General features: G+C 44.9%; 34 non-coding genes across 34 annotated transcripts; 9 read left to right on the top strand and 25 right to left on the bottom strand.

Moving 5' to 3' along the window:
* Positions 1–850: 850 nt before the first annotated feature.
* TRNAW-CCA (transfer RNA tryptophan (anticodon CCA)) lies at positions 851–922 on the bottom strand. Its single transcript has one exon. It is a non-coding gene; the product is annotated as a tRNA-Trp (tRNA).
* Positions 923–1,334: 412 nt separating this feature from the next.
* TRNAG-CCC (transfer RNA glycine (anticodon CCC)) lies at positions 1,335–1,405 on the bottom strand. Its single transcript has one exon. It is a non-coding gene; the product is annotated as a tRNA-Gly (tRNA).
* A 150-nt stretch (positions 1,406–1,555) lies between these two features.
* TRNAS-GCU (transfer RNA serine (anticodon GCU)) lies at positions 1,556–1,637 on the top strand. The gene has a single exon. It is a non-coding gene; the product is annotated as a tRNA-Ser (tRNA).
* Positions 1,638–2,969: 1,332 nt separating this feature from the next.
* TRNAW-CCA (transfer RNA tryptophan (anticodon CCA)) lies at positions 2,970–3,041 on the bottom strand. The gene has a single exon. It is a non-coding gene; the product is annotated as a tRNA-Trp (tRNA).
* Positions 3,042–3,240: 199 nt separating this feature from the next.
* TRNAI-AAU (transfer RNA isoleucine (anticodon AAU)) lies at positions 3,241–3,313 on the bottom strand. The gene has a single exon. It is a non-coding gene; the product is annotated as a tRNA-Ile (tRNA).
* Positions 3,314–3,453: 140 nt separating this feature from the next.
* On the bottom strand, positions 3,454–3,524 carry TRNAG-CCC (transfer RNA glycine (anticodon CCC)). Its single transcript has one exon. It is a non-coding gene; the product is annotated as a tRNA-Gly (tRNA).
* Positions 3,525–3,674: 150 nt separating this feature from the next.
* On the top strand, positions 3,675–3,756 carry TRNAS-GCU (transfer RNA serine (anticodon GCU)). The gene has a single exon. It is a non-coding gene; the product is annotated as a tRNA-Ser (tRNA).
* Positions 3,757–5,012: 1,256 nt separating this feature from the next.
* Positions 5,013–5,084, bottom strand: TRNAW-CCA (transfer RNA tryptophan (anticodon CCA)). Its single transcript has one exon. It is a non-coding gene; the product is annotated as a tRNA-Trp (tRNA).
* Positions 5,085–5,283: 199 nt separating this feature from the next.
* TRNAI-AAU (transfer RNA isoleucine (anticodon AAU)) lies at positions 5,284–5,356 on the bottom strand. The gene has a single exon. It is a non-coding gene; the product is annotated as a tRNA-Ile (tRNA).
* A 140-nt stretch (positions 5,357–5,496) lies between these two features.
* Positions 5,497–5,567, bottom strand: TRNAG-CCC (transfer RNA glycine (anticodon CCC)). Its single transcript has one exon. It is a non-coding gene; the product is annotated as a tRNA-Gly (tRNA).
* A 150-nt stretch (positions 5,568–5,717) lies between these two features.
* Positions 5,718–5,799, top strand: TRNAS-GCU (transfer RNA serine (anticodon GCU)). Its single transcript has one exon. It is a non-coding gene; the product is annotated as a tRNA-Ser (tRNA).
* A 1,280-nt stretch (positions 5,800–7,079) lies between these two features.
* TRNAW-CCA (transfer RNA tryptophan (anticodon CCA)) lies at positions 7,080–7,151 on the bottom strand. The gene has a single exon. It is a non-coding gene; the product is annotated as a tRNA-Trp (tRNA).
* Positions 7,152–7,350: 199 nt separating this feature from the next.
* On the bottom strand, positions 7,351–7,423 carry TRNAI-AAU (transfer RNA isoleucine (anticodon AAU)). Its single transcript has one exon. It is a non-coding gene; the product is annotated as a tRNA-Ile (tRNA).
* A 140-nt stretch (positions 7,424–7,563) lies between these two features.
* On the bottom strand, positions 7,564–7,634 carry TRNAG-CCC (transfer RNA glycine (anticodon CCC)). Its single transcript has one exon. It is a non-coding gene; the product is annotated as a tRNA-Gly (tRNA).
* Positions 7,635–7,784: 150 nt separating this feature from the next.
* On the top strand, positions 7,785–7,866 carry TRNAS-GCU (transfer RNA serine (anticodon GCU)). The gene has a single exon. It is a non-coding gene; the product is annotated as a tRNA-Ser (tRNA).
* Positions 7,867–9,134: 1,268 nt separating this feature from the next.
* Positions 9,135–9,206, bottom strand: TRNAW-CCA (transfer RNA tryptophan (anticodon CCA)). Its single transcript has one exon. It is a non-coding gene; the product is annotated as a tRNA-Trp (tRNA).
* Positions 9,207–9,405: 199 nt separating this feature from the next.
* Positions 9,406–9,478, bottom strand: TRNAI-AAU (transfer RNA isoleucine (anticodon AAU)). The gene has a single exon. It is a non-coding gene; the product is annotated as a tRNA-Ile (tRNA).
* Positions 9,479–9,618: 140 nt separating this feature from the next.
* On the bottom strand, positions 9,619–9,689 carry TRNAG-CCC (transfer RNA glycine (anticodon CCC)). The gene has a single exon. It is a non-coding gene; the product is annotated as a tRNA-Gly (tRNA).
* A 150-nt stretch (positions 9,690–9,839) lies between these two features.
* TRNAS-GCU (transfer RNA serine (anticodon GCU)) lies at positions 9,840–9,921 on the top strand. Its single transcript has one exon. It is a non-coding gene; the product is annotated as a tRNA-Ser (tRNA).
* A 1,262-nt stretch (positions 9,922–11,183) lies between these two features.
* TRNAW-CCA (transfer RNA tryptophan (anticodon CCA)) lies at positions 11,184–11,255 on the bottom strand. Its single transcript has one exon. It is a non-coding gene; the product is annotated as a tRNA-Trp (tRNA).
* Positions 11,256–11,454: 199 nt separating this feature from the next.
* Positions 11,455–11,527, bottom strand: TRNAI-AAU (transfer RNA isoleucine (anticodon AAU)). The gene has a single exon. It is a non-coding gene; the product is annotated as a tRNA-Ile (tRNA).
* Positions 11,528–11,667: 140 nt separating this feature from the next.
* TRNAG-CCC (transfer RNA glycine (anticodon CCC)) lies at positions 11,668–11,738 on the bottom strand. Its single transcript has one exon. It is a non-coding gene; the product is annotated as a tRNA-Gly (tRNA).
* Positions 11,739–11,888: 150 nt separating this feature from the next.
* Positions 11,889–11,970, top strand: TRNAS-GCU (transfer RNA serine (anticodon GCU)). The gene has a single exon. It is a non-coding gene; the product is annotated as a tRNA-Ser (tRNA).
* A 1,342-nt stretch (positions 11,971–13,312) lies between these two features.
* On the bottom strand, positions 13,313–13,384 carry TRNAW-CCA (transfer RNA tryptophan (anticodon CCA)). Its single transcript has one exon. It is a non-coding gene; the product is annotated as a tRNA-Trp (tRNA).
* Positions 13,385–13,583: 199 nt separating this feature from the next.
* On the bottom strand, positions 13,584–13,656 carry TRNAI-AAU (transfer RNA isoleucine (anticodon AAU)). The gene has a single exon. It is a non-coding gene; the product is annotated as a tRNA-Ile (tRNA).
* Positions 13,657–13,796: 140 nt separating this feature from the next.
* TRNAG-CCC (transfer RNA glycine (anticodon CCC)) lies at positions 13,797–13,867 on the bottom strand. Its single transcript has one exon. It is a non-coding gene; the product is annotated as a tRNA-Gly (tRNA).
* A 150-nt stretch (positions 13,868–14,017) lies between these two features.
* TRNAS-GCU (transfer RNA serine (anticodon GCU)) lies at positions 14,018–14,099 on the top strand. Its single transcript has one exon. It is a non-coding gene; the product is annotated as a tRNA-Ser (tRNA).
* A 1,347-nt stretch (positions 14,100–15,446) lies between these two features.
* TRNAW-CCA (transfer RNA tryptophan (anticodon CCA)) lies at positions 15,447–15,518 on the bottom strand. The gene has a single exon. It is a non-coding gene; the product is annotated as a tRNA-Trp (tRNA).
* A 199-nt stretch (positions 15,519–15,717) lies between these two features.
* TRNAI-AAU (transfer RNA isoleucine (anticodon AAU)) lies at positions 15,718–15,790 on the bottom strand. Its single transcript has one exon. It is a non-coding gene; the product is annotated as a tRNA-Ile (tRNA).
* A 140-nt stretch (positions 15,791–15,930) lies between these two features.
* TRNAG-CCC (transfer RNA glycine (anticodon CCC)) lies at positions 15,931–16,001 on the bottom strand. The gene has a single exon. It is a non-coding gene; the product is annotated as a tRNA-Gly (tRNA).
* A 150-nt stretch (positions 16,002–16,151) lies between these two features.
* Positions 16,152–16,233, top strand: TRNAS-GCU (transfer RNA serine (anticodon GCU)). The gene has a single exon. It is a non-coding gene; the product is annotated as a tRNA-Ser (tRNA).
* Positions 16,234–17,580: 1,347 nt separating this feature from the next.
* TRNAW-CCA (transfer RNA tryptophan (anticodon CCA)) lies at positions 17,581–17,652 on the bottom strand. The gene has a single exon. It is a non-coding gene; the product is annotated as a tRNA-Trp (tRNA).
* Positions 17,653–17,851: 199 nt separating this feature from the next.
* Positions 17,852–17,924, bottom strand: TRNAI-AAU (transfer RNA isoleucine (anticodon AAU)). The gene has a single exon. It is a non-coding gene; the product is annotated as a tRNA-Ile (tRNA).
* A 343-nt stretch (positions 17,925–18,267) lies between these two features.
* On the top strand, positions 18,268–18,349 carry TRNAS-GCU (transfer RNA serine (anticodon GCU)). Its single transcript has one exon. It is a non-coding gene; the product is annotated as a tRNA-Ser (tRNA).
* The last annotated feature ends 428 nt before the right edge of the window (positions 18,350–18,777 follow it).

Below are 18,777 nucleotides of genomic sequence, written 5' to 3'. Positions count from 1 at the left end.
TTGCTAAGGGGATAGGGTCAAAAGGGTAGGTGGTGATCAGACAAGAGGACATTAGCAGCTGAGAGGGGTGGCCCAACATCACTCCCCTATGCTCAGATGTTATTCCTGCTCCAGTATCACCACTTTACTTGTCACATTCCAGATAATGCATTTCTGGGGAACCTCCCTGGATGGGCTACATGAAGGTCTCTCTGTGTTAATAGGCAGGGGTTGGGGTTGGGGTTGGGGTTGGGGTTGGGGCAAACATCACTCCCCTGCCTGATGAAAATGTAAACTAACCCGGGGAAGCGTTATTAAAGAGTATTCTTGACAGCTTCCCAGTCCAGAGAGGGGAGGGAAGGGAGGACAGCAGTTACATCGGGATGTCTTTTGAGCAGAGCCCGCTTTATCTAGTGTTTGGGTTTGTCGATTGTCTGACAGTTGTAGTTTTGTCATCACCCTTACTGTGAGAAGCACTGAGTGAATTGGTGATACATGAAAAAAGACCACAACAACGGTATATAGATATATACTATAATATAATATATATGCTTTTTATAATGGGAGACAAGAGGACATCTTTGAAGGGGCGATAGGAGCACACCAATGGAAAAAGAGAGGTTAAAAGATTGCTAAGGGGATAGGGTCAAAAGGGTAGGTGGTGATCAGACAAGAGGACATTAGCAGCTGAGAGGGGTGGCCCAACATCACTCCCCTATGCTCAGATGTTATTCCTGCTCCAGTATCACCACTTTATACAATAAGATGCTTATCTTTGTCTTTTTTCTTCATTGAAAGCATTACTGTTTCACGAGATGACCCCTTCAATACTAAGGTAATGTCTCTAGTTTTCATACAAAAAAACCGCAAATGACCCCGACGTGATTTGAACACGCAACCTTCTGACCTGGAGTCAGACGCGCTACCGTTGCGCCACGAGGTCAGACGCTCTTGAGGTTTTAAAATGTCTTTAAATACAAGGCCCACCTTTCTAGTCTTGCAATAGTATAGTTCGCATAGGCTCACAGTTCTTCCACTGAACCACCAATGCATTTGCGACACCGAGCTTGAAAACACGACAAGCGGTTGATGGGGAATCAATAAGTGAGTTGATTATACGTGTAGCTGTTAAAAAAAATGCGTGCCCTGTGTGAGGATCGTACTCACGACATTCAGATTATGAGACTGATACGCTACCTACTGCGCTAACAAGGCAAATTCTTCCAGGGTTCTGTTGTTTAAGCTCTTCATACGTAATGCATTGCAACATAGCAAAGAAGAATTTCCTTCAGAATGGGTAAAACGCACCTCGCTTTTCCGGAGACCTGACTTACCAATGCTCTGAAAAAGAAGCTTGCACTGGCCAGGAATCGAACCCGGGTCTCCCGCGTGGGAGGCGAGAATTCTACCACTGAACCACCAATGCAGCTGTAACACAAGACTTGGAAATCCATAGGGATTCCAGTGGTCCGACAGAAAATGATGGAAGCGGTGGTTGGGAGATCAATTAGTTAGTCCTAGATGTAATGTAAGTTCACATGGACAAAGAGTGAGCCAACAGCAGTGCATTCATCTTGACGAGGTGGCCGAGTGGTTAAGGCGATGGACTGCTAATCCATTGTGCTCTGCACGCGTGGGTTCGAATCCCATCCTCGTCGCTTGCTTTTCTGCTCTTTATGGCTTCTGTTGCTAAAGTTCTTGTCACATTCCAGATAATGCATTTCTGGGGAACCTCCCTGGATGGGCTACATGAAGGTCTCTCTGTGTTAATAGGCAGTGGTTGGGGTGGGGGCAAACATCACTCCCCTGCCTGATGAAAATGTAAACTAACCCGGGGAAGCGTTATTAAAGAGTATTCTTGACAGCTTCCCAGTCCAGAGAGGGAAGGGAGGACAGCAGTTACATCGGGATGTCTTTGGAGCAGAGCCCGCTTTATGTAGTGTTTGGGTATGTCGATTGCCTGACAGTTGTAGTTTTGTCATCACCCTTACTGTGAGAAGCACTGAGTGAATTGGTGATACATGAAAAAAGACCACAACAAAGGTATATAGATATATACTATAATATAATATATATGCTTTTTATAATGGGAGACAAGAGGACATCTTTGAAGGGGCGATAGGAGCACACCAATGGAAAAAGAGAGGTTAAAAGATTGCTAAGGGGATAGGGTCAAAAGGGTAGGTGGTGATCAGACAAGAGGACATTAGCAGCTGAGAGGGGTGGCCCAACATCACTCCCCTATGCTCAGATGTTATTCCTGCTCCAGTATCACCACTTTACTTGTCACATTCCAGATAATGCATTTCTGGGGAACCTCCCTGGATGGGCTACATGAAGGTCTCTTTGTGTTAATAGGCAGGGGTTGGGGTTGGGGTTGGGGTTGGGGTTGGGGCAAACATCACTCCCCTGCCTGATGAAAATGTAAACTAACCCGGGGAAGCGTTATTAAAGAGTATTCTTGACAGCTTCCCAGTCCAGAGAGGGGAGGGAAGGGAGGACAGCAGTTACATCGGGATGTCTTTTGAGCAGAGCCCGCTTTATCTAGTGTTTGGGTTTGTCGATTGTCTGACAGTTGTAGTTTTGTCATCACCCTTACTGTGAGAAGCACTGAGTGAATTGGTGATACATGAAAAAAGACCACAACAACGGTATATAGATATATACTATAATATAATATATATGCTTTTTATAATGGGAGAAAAGAGGACATCTTTGAAGGGGCGATAGGAGCACACCAATGGAAAAAGAGAGGTTAAAAGATTGCTAAGGGGATAGGGTCAAAAGGGTAGGTGGTGATCAGACAAGAGGACATTAGCAGCTGAGAGGGGTGGCCCAACATCACTCCCCTATGCTCAGATGTTATTCCTGCTCCAGTATCACCACTTTATACAATAAGATGCTTATCTTTGTCTTTTTTCTTCATTGAAAGCATTGACCCCTTCAATACTAAGGTAATGTCTCTAGTTTTCATACAAAAAAAACGCAAATGACCCCGACGTGATTTGAACACGCAACCTTCTGATCTGGAGTCAGACGCGCTACCGTTGCGCCACGAGGTCAGACGCTCTTGAGGTTTTAAAATGTCTTTAAATACAAGGCCCACCTTTCTAGTCTTGCAATAGTATAGTTCGCATAGGCTCACAGTTCTTCCACTGAACCACCAATGCATTTGCGACACCGAGCTTGAAAACACGACAAGCGGTTGATGGGGAATCAATAAGTGAGTTGATTATACGTGTAGCTGTTAAAAAAAATGCGTGCCCTGTGTGAGGATCGTACTCACGACATTCAGATTATTAGACTGATACGCTACCTACTGCGCTAACAAGGCAAATTCTTCCAGGGTTCTGTTGTTTAAGCTCTTCATACGTAATGCATTGCAACATAGCAAAGAAGAATTTCCTTCAGAATGGGTAAAACGCACCTCGCTTTTCCGGAGACCTGACTTACCAATGCTCTGAAAAAGAAGCTTGCACTGGCCAGGAATCGAACCCGGGTCTCCAGCGTGGGAGGCGAGAATTCTACCACTGAACCACCAATGCAGCTGTAACACAAGACTTGGAAATCCATAGGGATTCCAGTGGTCCGACAGAAAATGATGGAAGCGGTGGTTGGGAGATCAATTAGTTAGTCCTAGATGTAATGTAAGTTCACATGGACAAAGAGTGAGCCAACAGCAGTGCATTCATCTTGACGAGGTGGCCGAGTGGTTAAGGCGATGGACTGCTAATCCATTGTGCTCTGCACGCGTGGGTTCGAATCCCATCCTCGTCGCTTGCTTTTCTGCTCTTTATGGCTTCTGTTGCTAAAGTTCTTGTCACATTCCAGATAATGCATTTCTGGGGAACCTCCCTGGATGGGCTACATGAAGCGTTATTAAAGAGTATTCTTGACAGCTTCCCAGTCCAGAGAGGGAAGGGAGGACAGCAGTTACATCGGGATGTCTTTGGAGCAGAGCCCGCTTTATGTAGTGTTTGGGTATGTCGATTGCCTGACAGTTGTAGTTTTGTCATCACCCTTACTGTGAGAAGCACTGAGTGAATTGGTGATACATGAAAAAAGACCACAACAAAGGTATATAGATATATACTATAATATAATATATATGCTTTTTATAATGGGAGACAAGAGGACATCTTTGAAGGGGCGATAGGAGCACACCAATGGAAAAAGAGAGGTTAAAAGATTGCTAAGGGGATAGGGTCAAAAGGGTAGGTGGTGATCAGACAAGAGGACATTAGCAGCTGAGAGGGGTGGCCCAACATCACTCCCCTATGCTCAGATGTTATTCCTGCTCCAGTATCACCACTTTACTTGTCACATTCCAGATAATGCATTTCTGGGGAACCTCCCTGGATGGGCTACATGAAGGTCTCTTTGTGTTAATAGGCAGGGGTTGGGGTTGGGGTTGGGGTTGGGGCAAACATCACTCCCCTGCCTGATGAAAATGTAAACTAACCCGGGGAAGCGTTATTAAAGAGTATTCTTGACAGCTTCCCAGTCCAGAGAGGGGAGGGAAGGGAGGACAGCAGTTACATCGGGATGTCTTTGGAGCAGAGCCCGCTTTATCTAGTGTTTGGGTTTGTCGATTGTCTGACAGTTGTAGTTTTGTCATCACCCTTACTGTGAGAAGCACTGAGTGAATTGGTGATACATGAAAAAAGACCACAACAACGGTATATAGATATATACTATAATATAATATATATGCTTTTTATAATGGGAGAAAAGAGGACATCTTTGAAGGGGCGATAGGAGCACACCAATGGAAAAAGAGAGGTTAAAAGATTGCTAAGGGGATAGGGTCAAAAGGGTAGGTGGTGATCAGACAAGAGGACATTAGCAGCTGAGAGGGGTGGCCCAACATCACTCCCCTATGCTCAGATGTTATTCCTGCTCCAGTATCACCACTTTATACAATAAGATGCTTATCTTTGTCTTTTTTCTTCATTGAAAGCATTACTGTTTCACGAGATGACCCCTTCAATACTAAGGTAATGTCTCTAGTTTTCATACAAAAAAAACGCAAATGACCCCGACGTGATTTGAACACGCAACCTTCTGATCTGGAGTCAGACTCGCTACCGTTGCGCCACGAGGTCAGACGCTCTTGAGGTTTTAAAATGTCTTTAAATACAAGGCCCACCTTTCTAGTCTTGCAATAGTATAGTTCGCATAGGCTCACAGTTCTTCCACTGAACCACCAATGCATTTGCGACACCGAGCTTGAAAACACGACAAGCGGTTGATGGGGAATCAATAAGTGAGTTGATTATACGTGTAGCTGTTAAAAAAAATGCGTGCCCTGTGTGAGGATCGTACTCACGACATTCAGATTATTAGACTGATACGCTACCTACTGCGCTAACAAGGCAAATTCTTCCAGGGTTCTGTTGTTTAAGCTCTTCATACGTAATGCATTGCAACATAGCAAAGAAGAATTTCCTTCAGAATGGGTAAAACGCACCTCGCTTTTCCGGAGACCTGACTTACCAATGCTCTGAAAAAGAAGCTTGCACTGGCCAGGAATCGAACCCGGGTCTCCCGCGTGGGAGGCGAGAATTCTACCACTGAACCACCAATGCAGCTGTAACACAAGACTTGGAAATCCATAGGGATTCCAGTGGTCCGACAGAAAATGATGGAAGCGGTGGTTGGGAGATCAATTAGTTAGTCCTAGATGTAATGTAAGTTCACATGGACAAAGAGTGAGCCAACAGCAGTGCATTCATCTTGACGAGGTGGCCGAGTGGTTAAGGCGATGGACTGCTAATCCATTGTGCTCTGCACGCGTGGGTTCGAATCCCATCCTCGTCGCTTGCTTTTCTGCTCTTTATGGCTTCTGTTGCTAAAGTTCTTGTCACATTCCAGATAATGCATTTCTGGGGAACCTCCCTGGATGGGCTACATGAAGCGTTATTAAAGAGTATTCTTGACAGCTTCCCAGTCCAGAGAGGGAAGGGAGGACAGCAGTTACATCGGGATGTCTTTGGAGCAGAGCCCGCTTTATGTAGTGTTTGGGTATGTCGATTGCCTGACAGTTGTAGTTTTGTCATCACCCTTACTGTGAGAAGCACTGAGTGAATTGGTGATACATGAAAAAAGACCACAACAAAGGTATATAGATATATACTATAATATAATATATATGCTTTTTATAATGGGAGACAAGAGGACATCTTTGAAGGGGCGATAGGAGCACACCAATGGAAAAAGAGAGGTTAAAAGATTGCTAAGGGGATAGGGTCAAAAGGGTAGGTGGTGATCAGACAAGAGGACATTAGCAGCTGAGAGGGGTGGCCCAACATCACTCCCCTATGCTCAGATGTTATTCCTGCTCCAGTATCACCACTTTACTTGTCACATTCCAGATAATGCATTTCTGGGGAACCTCCCTGGATGGGCTACATGAAGGTCTCTTTGTGTTAATAGGCAGGGGTTGGGGTTGGGGTTGGGGTTGGGGTTGGGGTTGGGGTTGGGGTTGGGGCAAACATCACTCCCCTGCCTGATGAAAATGTAAACTAACCCGGGGAAGCGTTATTAAAGAGTATTCTTGACAGCTTCCCAGTCCAGAGAGGGGAGGGAAGGGAGGACAGCAGTTACATCGGGATGTCTTTGGAGCAGAGCCCGCTTTATCTAGTGTTTGGGTTTGTCGATTGTCTGACAGTTGTAGTTTTGTCATCACCCTTACTGTGAGAAGCACTGAGTGAATTGGTGATACATGAAAAAAGACCACAACAACGGTATATAGATATATACTATAATATAATATATATGCTTTTTATAATGGGAGAAAAGAGGACATCTTTGAAGGGGCGATAGGAGCACACCAATGGAAAAAGAGAGGTTAAAAGATTGCTAAGGGGATAGGGTCAAAAGGGTAGGTGGTGATCAGACAAGAGGACATTAGCAGCTGAGAGGGGTGGCCCAACATCACTCCCCTATGCTCAGATGTTATTCCTGCTCCAGTATCACCACTTTATACAATAAGATGCTTATCTTTGTCTTTTTTCTTCATTGAAAGCATTACTGTTTCACGAGATGACCCCTTCAATACTAAGGTAATGTCTCTAGTTTTCATACAAAAAAAACGCAAATGACCCCGACGTGATTTGAACACGCAACCTTCTGATCTGGAGTCAGACTCGCTACCGTTGCGCCACGAGGTCAGACGCTCTTGAGGTTTTAAAATGTCTTTAAATACAAGGCCCACCTTTCTAGTCTTGCAATAGTATAGTTCGCATAGGCTCACAGTTCTTCCACTGAACCACCAATGCATTTGCGACACCGAGCTTGAAAACACGACAAGCGGTTGATGGGGAATCAATAAGTGAGTTGATTATACGTGTAGCTGTTAAAAAAAATGCGTGCCCTGTGTGAGGATCGTACTCACGACATTCAGATTATTAGACTGATACGCTACCTACTGCGCTAACAAGGCAAATTCTTCCAGGGTTCTGTTGTTTAAGCTCTTCATACGTAATGCATTGCAACATAGCAAAGAAGAATTTCCTTCAGAATGGGTAAAACGCACCTCGCTTTTCCGGAGACCTGACTTACCAATGCTCTGAAAAAGAAGCTTGCACTGGCCAGGAATCGAACCCGGGTCTCCCGCGTGGGAGGCGAGAATTCTACCACTGAACCACCAATGCAGCTGTAACACAAGACTTGGAAATCCATAGGGATTCCAGTGGTCCGACAGAAAATGATGGAAGCGGTGGTTGGGAGATCAATTAGTTAGTCCTAGATGTAATGTAAGTTCACATGGACAAAGAGTGAGCCAACAGCAGTGCATTCATCTTGACGAGGTGGCCGAGTGGTTAAGGCGATGGACTGCTAATCCATTGTGCTCTGCACGCGTGGGTTCGAATCCCATCCTCGTCGCTTGCTTTTCTGCTCTTTATGGCTTCTGTTGCTAAAGTTCTTGTCACATTCCAGATAATGCATTTCTGGGGAACCTCCCTGGATGGGCTACATGAAGCGTTATTAAAGAGTATTCTTGACAGCTTCCCAGTCCAGAGAGGGAAGGGAGGACAGCAGTTACATCGGGATGTCTTTGGAGCAGAGCCCGCTTTATGTAGTGTTTGGGTATGTCGATTGCCTGACAGTTGTAGTTTTGTCATCACCCTTACTGTGAGAAGCACTGAGTGAATTGGTGATACATGAAAAAAGACCACAACAAAGGTATATAGATATATACTATAATATAATATATATGCTTTTTATAATGGGAGACAAGAGGACATCTTTGAAGGGGCGATAGGAGCACACCAATGGAAAAAGAGAGGTTAAAAGATTGCTAAGGGGATAGGGTCAAAAGGGTAGGTGGTGATCAGACAAGAGGACATTAGCAGCTGAGAGGGGTGGCCCAACATCACTCCCCTATGCTCAGATGTTATTCCTGCTCCAGTATCACCACTTTACTTGTCACATTCCAGATAATGCATTTCTGGGGAACCTCCCTGGATGGGCTACATGAAGGTCTCTTTGTGTTAATAGGCAGGGGTTGGGGTTGGGGTTGGGGTTGGGGTTGGGGTTGGGGCAAACATCACTCCCCTGCCTGATGAAAATGTAAACTAACCCGGGGAAGCGTTATTAAAGAGTATTCTTGACAGCTTCCCAGTCCAGAGAGGGGAGGGAAGGGAGGACAGCAGTTACATCGGGATGTCTTTGGAGCAGAGCCCGCTTTATCTAGTGTTTGGGTTTGTCGATTGTCTGACAGTTGTAGTTTTGTCATCACCCTTACTGTGAGAAGCACTGAGTGAATTGGTGATACATGAAAAAAGACCACAACAACGGTATATAGATATATACTATAATATAATATATATGCTTTTTATAATGGGAGAAAAGAGGACATCTTTGAAGGGGCGATAGGAGCACACCAATGGAAAAAGAGAGGTTAAAAGATTGCTAAGGGGATAGGGTCAAAAGGGTAGGTGGTGATCAGACAAGAGGACATTAGCAGCTGAGAGGGGTGGCCCAACATCACTCCCCTATGCTCAGATGTTATTCCTGCTCCAGTATCACCACTTTATACAATAAGATGCTTATCTTTGTCTTTTTTCTTCATTGAAAGCATTACTGTTTCACGAGATGACCCCTTCAATACTAAGGTAATGTCTCTAGTTTTCATACAAAAAAAACGCAAATGACCCCGACGTGATTTGAACACGCAACCTTCTGATCTGGAGTCAGACTCGCTACCGTTGCGCCACGAGGTCAGACGCTCTTGAGGTTTTAAAATGTCTTTAAATACAAGGCCCACCTTTCTAGTCTTGCAATAGTATAGTTCGCATAGGCTCACAGTTCTTCCACTGAACCACCAATGCATTTGCGACACCGAGCTTGAAAACACGACAAGCGGTTGATGGGGAATCAATAAGTGAGTTGATTATACGTGTAGCTGTTAAAAAAAATGCGTGCCCTGTGTGAGGATCGTACTCACGACATTCAGATTATTAGACTGATACGCTACCTACTGCGCTAACAAGGCAAATTCTTCCAGGGTTCTGTTGTTTAAGCTCTTCATACGTAATGCATTGCAACATAGCAAAGAAGAATTTCCTTCAGAATGGGTAAAACGCACCTCGCTTTTCCGGAGACCTGACTTACCAATGCTCTGAAAAAGAAGCTTGCACTGGCCAGGAATCGAACCCGGGTCTCCCGCGTGGGAGGCGAGAATTCTACCACTGAACCACCAATGCAGCTGTAACACAAGACTTGGAAATCCATAGGGATTCCAGTGGTCCGACAGAAAATGATGGAAGCGGTGGTTGGGAGATCAATTAGTTAGTCCTAGATGTAATGTAAGTTCACATGGACAAAGAGTGAGCCAACAGCAGTGCATTCATCTTGACGAGGTGGCCGAGTGGTTAAGGCGATGGACTGCTAATCCATTGTGCTCTGCACGCGTGGGTTCGAATCCCATCCTCGTCGCTTGCTTTTCTGCTCTTTATGGCTTCTGTTGCTAAAGTTCTTGTCACATTCCAGATAATGCATTTCTGGGGAACCTCCCTGGATGGGCTACATGAAGCGTTATTAAAGAGTATTCTTGACAGCTTCCCAGTCCAGAGAGGGAAGGGAGGACAGCAGTTACATCGGGATGTCTTTGGAGCAGAGCCCGCTTTATGTAGTGTTTGGGTATGTCGATTGCCTGACAGTTGTAGTTTTGTCATCACCCTTACTGTGAGAAGCACTGAGTGAATTGGTGATACATGAAAAAAGACCACAACAAAGGTATATAGATATATACTATAATATAATATATATGCTTTTTATAATGGGAGACAAGAGGACATCTTTGAAGGGGCGATAGGAGCACACCAATGGAAAAAGAGAGGTTAAAAGATTGCTAAGGGGATAGGGTCAAAAGGGTAGGTGGTGATCAGACAAGAGGACATTAGCAGCTGAGAGGGGTGGCCCAACATCACTCCCCTATGCTCAGATGTTATTCCTGCTCCAGTATCACCACTTTACTTGTCACATTCCAGATAATGCATTTCTGGGGAACCTCCCTGGATGGGCTACATGAAGGTCTCTTTGTGTTAATAGGCAGGGGTTGGGGTTGGGGTTGGGGTTGGGGTTGGGGCAAACATCACTCCCCTGCCTGATGAAAATGTAAACTAACCCGGGGAAGCGTTATTAAAGAGTATTCTTGACAGCTTCCCAGTCCAGAGAGGGGAGGGAAGGGAGGACAGCAGTTACATCGGGATGTCTTTGGAGCAGAGCCCGCTTTATCTAGTGTTTGGGTTTGTCGATTGTCTGACAGTTGTAGTTTTGTCATCACCCTTACTGTGAGAAGCACTGAGTGAATTGGTGATACATGAAAAAAGACCACAACAACGGTATATAGATATATACTATAATATAATATATATGCTTTTTATAATGGGAGAAAAGAGGACATCTTTGAAGGGGCGATAGGAGCACACCAATGGAAAAAGAGAGGTTAAAAGATTGCTAAGGGGATAGGGTCAAAAGGGTAGGTGGTGATCAGACAAGAGGACATTAGCAGCTGAGAGGGGTGGCCCAACATCACTCCCCTATGCTCAGATGTTATTCCTGCTCCAGTATCACCACTTTATACAATAAGATGCTTATCTTTGTCTTTTTTCTTCATTGAAAGCATTACTGTTTCACGAGATGACCCCTTCAATACTAAGGTAATGTCTCTAGTTTTCATACAAAAAAAACGCAAATGACCCCGACGTGATTTGAACACGCAACCTTCTGATCTGGAGTCAGACTCGCTACCGTTGCGCCACGAGGTCAGACGCTCTTGAGGTTTTAAAATGTCTTTAAATACAAGGCCCACCTTTCTAGTCTTGCAATAGTATAGTTCGCATAGGCTCACAGTTCTTCCACTGAACCACCAATGCATTTGCGACACCGAGCTTGAAAACACGACAAGCGGTTGATGGGGAATCAATAAGTGAGTTGATTATACGTGTAGCTGTTAAAAAAAATGCGTGCCCTGTGTGAGGATCGTACTCACGACATTCAGATTATTAGACTGATACGCTACCTACTGCGCTAACAAGGCAAATTCTTCCAGGGTTCTGTTGTTTAAGCTCTTCATACGTAATGCATTGCAACATAGCAAAGAAGAATTTCCTTCAGAATGGGTAAAACGCACCTCGCTTTTCCGGAGACCTGACTTACCAATGCTCTGAAAAAGAAGCTTGCACTGGCCAGGAATCGAACCCGGGTCTCCCGCGTGGGAGGCGAGAATTCTACCACTGAACCACCAATGCAGCTGTAACACAAGACTTGGAAATCCATAGGGATTCCAGTGGTCCGACAGAAAATGATGGAAGCGGTGGTTGGGAGATCAATTAGTTAGTCCTAGATGTAATGTAAGTTCACATGGACAAAGAGTGAGCCAACAGCAGTGCATTCATCTTGACGAGGTGGCCGAGTGGTTAAGGCGATGGACTGCTAATCCATTGTGCTCTGCACGCGTGGGTTCGAATCCCATCCTCGTCGCTTGCTTTTCTGCTCTTTATGGCTTCTGTTGCTAAAGTTCTTGTCACATTCCAGATAATGCATTTCTGGGGAACCTCCCTGGATGGGCTACATGAAGGTCTCTCTGTGTTAATAGGCAGTGGTTGGGGTGGGGGCAAACATCACTCCCCTGCCTGATGAAAATGTAAACTAACCCGGGGAAGCGTTATTAAAGAGTATTCTTGACAGCTTCCCAGTCCAGAGAGGGAAGGGAGGACAGCAGTTACATCGGGATGTCTTTGGAGCAGAGCCCGCTTTATGTAGTGTTTGGGTATGTCGATTGCCTGACAGTTGTAGTTTTGTCATCACCCTTACTGTGAGAAGCACTGAGTGAATTGGTGATACATGAAAAAAGACCACAACAAAGGTATATAGATATATACTATAATATAATATATATGCTTTTTATAATGGGAGACAAGAGGACATCTTTGAAGGGGCGATAGGAGCACACCAATGGAAAAAGAGAGGTTAAAAGATTGCTAAGGGGATAGGGTCAAAAGGGTAGGTGGTGATCAGACAAGAGGACATTAGCAGCTGAGAGGGGTGGCCCAACATCACTCCCCTATGCTCAGATGTTATTCCTGCTCCAGTATCACCACTTTACTTGTCACATTCCAGATAATGCATTTCTGGGGAACCTCCCTGGATGGGCTACATGAAGGTCTCTTTGTGTTAATAGGCAGGGGTTGGGGTTGGGGTTGGGGTTGGGGTTGGGGCAAACATCACTCCCCTGCCTGATGAAAATGTAAACTAACCCGGGGAAGCGTTATTAAAGAGTATTCTTGACAGCTTCCCAGTCCAGAGAGGGGAGGGAAGGGAGGACAGCAGTTACATCGGGATGTCTTTTGAGCAGAGCCCGCTTTATCTAGTGTTTGGGTTTGTCGATTGTCTGACAGTTGTAGTTTTGTCATCACCCTTACTGTGAGAAGCACTGAGTGAATTGGTGATACATGAAAAAAGACCACAACAACGGTATATAGATATATACTATAATATATATGCTTTTTATAATGGGAGACAAGAGGACATCTTTGAAGGGGCGATAGGAGCACACCAATGGAAAAAGAGAGGTTAAAAGATTGCTAAGGGGATAGGGTCAAAAGGGTAGGTGGTGATCAGACAAGAGGACATTAGCAGCTGAGAGGGGTGGCCCAACATCACTCCCCTATGCTCAGATGTTATTCCTGCTCCAGTATCACCACTTTATACAATAAGATGCTTATCTTTGTCTTTTTTCTTCATTGAAAGCATTACTGTTTCACGAGATGACCCCTTCAATACTAAGGTAATGTCTCTAGTTTTCATACAAAAAAAACGCAAATGACCCCGACGTGATTTGAACACGCAACCTTCTGACCTGGAGTCAGACGCGCTACCGTTGCGCCACGAGGTCAGACGCTCTTGAGGTTTTAAAATGTCTTTAAATACAAGGCCCACCTTTCTAGTCTTGCAATAGTATAGTTCGCATAGGCTCACAGTTCTTCCACTGAACCACCAATGCATTTGCGACACCGAGCTTGAAAACACGACAAGCGGTTGATGGGGAATCAATAAGTGAGTTGATTATACGTGTAGCTGTTAAAAAAAATGCGTGCCCTGTGTGAGGATCGTACTCACGACATTCAGATTATTAGACTGATACGCTACCTACTGCGCTAACAAGGCAAATTCTTCCAGGGTTCTGTTGTTTAAGCTCTTCATACGTAATGCATTGCAACATAGCAAAGAAGAATTTCCTTCAGAATGGGTAAAACGCACCTCGCTTTTCCGGAGACCTGACTTACCAATGCTCTGAAAAAGAAGCTTGCACTGGCCAGGAATCGAACCCGGGTCTCCCGCGTGGGAGGCGAGAATTCTACCACTGAACCACCAATGCAGCTGTAACACAAGACTTGGAAATCCATAGGGATTCCAGTGGTCCGACAGAAAATGATGGAAGCGGTGGTTGGGAGATCAATTAGTTAGTCCTAGATGTAATGTAAGTTCACATGGACAAAGAGTGAGCCAACAGCAGTGCATTCATCTTGACGAGGTGGCCGAGTGGTTAAGGCGATGGACTGCTAATCCATTGTGCTCTGCACGCGTGGGTTCGAATCCCATCCTCGTCGCTTGCTTTTCTGCTCTTTATGGCTTCTGTTGCTAAAGTTCTTGTCACATTCCAGATAATGCATTTCTGGGGAACCTCCCTGGATGGGCTACATGAAGGTCTCTCTGTGTTAATAGGCAGTGGTTGGGGTGGGGGCAAACATCACTCCCCTGCCTGATGAAAATGTAAACTAACCCGGGGAAGCGTTATTAAAGAGTATTCTTGACAGCTTCCCAGTCCAGAGAGGGAAGGGAGGACAGCAGTTACATCGGGATGTCTTTGGAGCAGAGCCCGCTTTATGTAGTGTTTGGGTATGTCGATTGCCTGACAGTTGTAGTTTTGTCATCACCCTTACTGTGAGAAGCACTGAGTGAATTGGTGATACATGAAAAAAGACCACAACAAAGGTATATAGATATATACTATAATATAATATATATGCTTTTTATAATGGGAGACAAGAGGACATCTTTGAAGGGGCGATAGGAGCACACCAATGGAAAAAGAGAGGTTAAAAGATTGCTAAGGGGATAGGGTCAAAAGGGTAGGTGGTGATCAGACAAGAGGACATTAGCAGCTGAGAGGGGTGGCCCAACATCACTCCCCTATGCTCAGATGTTATTCCTGCTCCAGTATCACCACTTTACTTGTCACATTCCAGATAATGCATTTCTGGGGAACCTCCCTGGATGGGCTACATGAAGGTCTCTTTGTGTTAATAGGCAGGGGTTGGGGTTGGGGTTGGGGTTGGGGTTGGGGCAAACATCACTCCCCTGCCTGATGAAAATGTAAACTAACCCGGGGAAGCGTTATTAAAGAGTATTCTTGACAGCTTCCCAGTCCAGAGAGGGGAGGGAAGGGAGGACAGCAGTTACATCGGGATGTCTTTGGAGCAGAGCCCGCTTTATCTAGTGTTTGGGTTTGTCGATTGTCTGACAGTTGTAGTTTTGTCATCACCCTTACTGTGAGAAGCACTGAGTGAATTGGTGATACATGAAAAAAGACCACAACAACGGTATATAGATATATACTATAATATAATATATATGCTTTTTATAATGGGAGAAAAGAGGACATCTTTGAAGGGGCGATAGGAGCACACCAATGGAAAAAGAGAGGTTAAAAGATTGCTAAGGGGATAGGGTCAAAAGGGTAGGTGGTGATCAGACAAGAGGACATTAGCAGCTGAGAGGGGTGGCCCAACATCACTCCCCTATGCTCAGATGTTATTCCTGCTCCAGTATCACCACTTTATACAATAAGATGCTTATCTTTGTCTTTTTTCTTCATTGAAAGCATTACTGTTTCACGAGATGACCCCTTCAATACTAAGGTAATGTCTCTAGTTTTCATACAAAAAAAACGCAAATGACCCCGACGTGATTTGAACACGCAACCTTCTGATCTGGAGTCAGACGCGCTACCGTTGCGCCACGAGGTCAGACGCTCTTGAGGTTTTAAAATGTCTTTAAATACAAGGCCCACCTGTCTAGTCTTGCAATAGTATAGTTCGCATAGGCTCACAGTTCTTCCACTGAACCACCAATGCATTTGCGACACCGAGCTTGAAAACACGACAAGCGGTTGATGGGGAATCAATAAGTGAGTTGATTATACGTGTAGCTGTTAAAAAAAATGCGTGCCCTGTGTGAGGATCGTACTCACGACATTCAGATTATTAGACTGATACGCTACCTACTGCGCTAACAAGGCAAATTCTTCCAGGGTTCTGTTGTTTAAGCTCTTCATACGTAATGCATTGCAACATAGCAAAGAAGAATTTCCTTCAGAATGGGTAAAACGCACCTCGCTTTTCCGGAGACCTGACTTACCAATGCTCTGAAAAAGAAGCTTGCACTGGCCAGGAATCGAACCCGGGTCTCCAGCGTGGGAGGCGAGAATTCTACCACTGAACCACCAATGCAGCTGTAACACAAGACTTGGAAATCCATAGGGATTCCAGTGGTCCGACAGAAAATGATGGAAGCGGTGGTTGGGAGATCAATTAGTTAGTCCTAGATGTAATGTAAGTTCACATGGACAAAGAGTGAGCCAACAGCAGTGCATTCATCTTGACGAGGTGGCCGAGTGGTTAAGGCGATGGACTGCTAATCCATTGTGCTCTGCACGCGTGGGTTCGAATCCCATCCTCGTCGCTTGCTTTTCTGCTCTTTATGGCTTCTGTTGCTAAAGTTCTTGTCACATTCCAGATAATGCATTTCTGGGGAACCTCCCTGGATGGGCTACATGAAGGTCTCTCTGTGTTAATAGGCAGTGGTTGGGGTGGGGGCAAACATCACTCCCCTGCCTGATGAAAATGTAAACTAACCCGGGGAAGCGTTATTAAAGAGTATTCTTGACAGCTTCCCAGTCCAGAGAGGGAAGGGAGGACAGCAGTTACATCGGGATGTCTTTGGAGCAGAGCCCGCTTTATGTAGTGTTTGGGTATGTCGATTGCCTGACAGTTGTAGTTTTGTCATCACCCTTACTGTGAGAAGCACTGAGTGAATTGGTGATACATGAAAAAAGACCACAACAAAGGTATATAGATATATACTATAATATAATATATATGCTTTTTATAATGGGAGACAAGAGGACATCTTTGAAGGGGCGATAGGAGCACACCAATGGAAAAAGAGAGGTTAAAAGATTGCTAAGGGGATAGGGTCAAAAGGGTAGGTGGTGATCAGACAAGAGGACATTAGCAGCTGAGAGGGGTGGCCCAACATCACTCCCCTATGCTCAGATGTTATTCCTGCTCCAGTATCACCACTTTACTTGTCACATTCCAGATAATGCATTTCTGGGGAACCTCCCTGGATGGGCTACATGAAGGTCTCTTTGTGTTAATAGGCAGGGGTTGGGGTTGGGGTTGGGGTTGGGGTTGGGGCAAACATCACTCCCCTGCCTGATGAAAATGTAAACTAACCCGGGGAAGCGTTATTAAAGAGTATTCTTGACAGCTTCCCAGTCCAGAGAGGGGAGGGAAGGGAGGACAGCAGTTACATCGGGATGTCTTTGGAGCAGAGCCCGCTTTATCTAGTGTTTGGGTTTGTCGATTGTCTGACAGTTGTAGTTTTGTCATCACCCTTACTGTGAGAAGCACTGAGTGAATTGGTGATACATGAAAAAAGACCACAACAACGGTATATAGATATATACTATAATATAATATATATGCTTTTTATAATGGGAGAAAAGAGGACATCTTTGAAGGGGCGATAGGAGCACACCAATGGAAAAAGAGAGGTTAAAAGATTGCTAAGGGGATAGGGTCAAAAGGGTAGGTGGTGATCAGACAAGAGGACATTAGCAGCTGAGAGGGGTGGCCCAACATCACTCCCCTATGCTCAGATGTTATTCCTGCTCCAGTATCACCACTTTATACAATAAGATGCTTATCTTTGTCTTTTTTCTTCATTGAAAGCATTACTGTTTCACGAGATGACCCCTTCAATACTAAGGTAATGTCTCTAGTTTTCATACAAAAAAAACGCAAATGACCCCGACGTGATTTGAACACGCAACCTTCTGATCTGGAGTCAGACGCGCTACCGTTGCGCCACGAGGTCAGACGCTCTTGAGGTTTTAAAATGTCTTTAAATACAAGGCCCACCTTTCTAGTCTTGCAATAGTATAGTTCGCATAGGCTCACAGTTCTTCCACTGAACCACCAATGCATTTGCGACACCGAGCTTGAAAACACGACAAGCGGTTGATGGGGAATCAATAAGTGAGTTGATTATACGTGTAGCTGTTAAAAAAAATGCGTGCCCTGTGTGAGGATCGTACTCACGACATTCAGATTATTAGACTGATACGCTACCTACTGCGCTAACAAGGCAAATTCTTCCAGGGTTCTGTTGTTTAAGCTCTTCATACGTAATGCATTGCAACATAGCAAAGAAGAATTTCCTTCAGAATGGGTAAAACGCACCTCGCTTTTCCGGAGACCTGACTTACCAATGCTCTGAAAAAGAATCGAACCCGGGTCTCCCGCGTGGGAGGCGAGAATTCTACCACTGAACCACCAATGCAGCTGTAACACGAGACTTGGAAATCCATAGGGATTCCAGTGGTCCGACAGAAAATGATGGAAGCGGTGGTTGGGAGATCAATTAGTTAGTCCTAGATGTAATGTAAGTTCACATGGACAAAGAGTGAGCCAACAGCAGTGCATTCATCTTGACGAGGTGGCCGAGTGGTTAAGGCGATGGACTGCTAATCCATTGTGCTCTGCACGCGTGGGTTCGAATCCCACCCTCGTCGCTTGCTTTTCTGCTCTTTATGGCTTCTGTTGCTAAAGTTCTTGTCACATTCCAGATAATGCATTTCTGGGGAACCTCCCTGGATGGGCTACATGAAGGTCTCTCTGTGTTAATAGGCAGTGGTTGGGGTGGGGGCAAACATCACTCCCCTGCCTGATGAAAATGTAAACTAACCCGGGGAAGCGTTATTAAAGAGTATTCTTGACAGCTTCCCAGTCCAGAGAGGGAAGGGAGGACAGCAGTTACATCGGGATGTCTTTGGAGCAGAGCCCGCTTTATGTAGTGTTTGGGTATGTCGATTGCCTGACAGTTGTAGTTTTGTCATCACCCTTACTGTGAGAAGCACTGAGTGAATTGGTGATACATGAAAAAAGACCACAACAAAGGTATATAGATATATACTATAATATAATATATATGCTTTTTATA

This window comes from Sceloporus occidentalis, unplaced genomic scaffold (assembly GCF_023333645.1).
Source record: "Sceloporus occidentalis isolate IW3139 unplaced genomic scaffold, rSceOcc1.0.p SCAF_440, whole genome shotgun sequence".
NCBI classification, from domain to species: domain Eukaryota; kingdom Metazoa; phylum Chordata; class Lepidosauria; order Squamata; family Phrynosomatidae; genus Sceloporus; species Sceloporus occidentalis.
This window is presented reverse-complemented; position numbering and strand designations above follow the sequence as displayed.